The sequence below is a fragment of the Myzus persicae genome, unplaced genomic scaffold (assembly GCF_001856785.1).
Source record: "Myzus persicae strain clone G006 unplaced genomic scaffold, MPER_G0061.0, whole genome shotgun sequence".
In the NCBI taxonomy this organism is placed as follows: Eukaryota; Metazoa; Arthropoda; class Insecta; order Hemiptera; family Aphididae; genus Myzus; species Myzus persicae.
Window position 1 is genome coordinate 1,302 of NW_019100840.1, and position 1,051 is coordinate 2,352.

Sequence of the window (1,051 nt, forward strand, 5' to 3'; positions counted from 1 at the left end):
CAGAAAAATGTTGTCATCGCAATGTGCGATTCTCTGTCGGGCGGTGACGCTCCATCGTCTTCACAACTCGCGGGTATGACTCCGAACGAGGAACGATTGTGAATATTTTAAAAGTTACATTGGTTGCACTAAATAGCGGTCGGCGATGAGAAAATTATGAAATTTAATTTTTTAAGGAATTTTGCAATACAACAAGCAATAGAGTTAATTGTTGTGTTATTTCTATTTGTTGAAATAAACCTTGGATAGGTCTTCAGTTCCACGTTAAACGGGGCGATACCCGTTTGCGTACATTTAACCTTTTTTGCGACTCGTTTGCGTACAAATGTACAACTCGATTGCGCACACGAATTTTTAATACCTGTGATAAATGACCCAAAACGTAGGACTCGTTTGCGTACATAAACTATAGCAAAACAGGCGTGATTAAAAATGTTTTATTTTTTTTATTCAATTTAATTTAAATTAAATTTGTCATTTTTATTTGTTGTATTTGTATTTTATTAATCTTAATGTAATTGCATGCTATAATATTTGGAACCGACTTGTTTTAAATATTCCAATCGATTTATGGATTTGTTACATAATTGTCTAAAACATTTATCTAAACAATTTATTTTTTCTATGGTGTCTTTTCGTTGAACATTAATAATGTTTTTCTTTATTGAATTTAATTTTAATTCTGATTCTGTTTGAATTTGTAATATTGCGTCGATAACTAGGTACATGTTTGGATGTGGCGAGTAAAATTGGCTATTGTAATGACGATGAAAACTTTCTACACCGTTTGTTGTCTTTGGATTATTACTTGGTGCACTTGCCCACATAACTGGAGGAAAATCAGAGTCAGGCAAAATATAATTTTCCAGAATATAATCTGTGAACTCGGTAAACATATTCGTAGGTGCAATTGATAGTAAATCGGTAAAGCCGTCAGAGATTTCATTAGGTGGTAAATAACTTAAACCGAAAAAACATTTTAACCATGTGCCAATTTCTGATGATTTGTTTAAATATTCTTTTAAAAGTAGTTTATTTTGTTGTATACGTC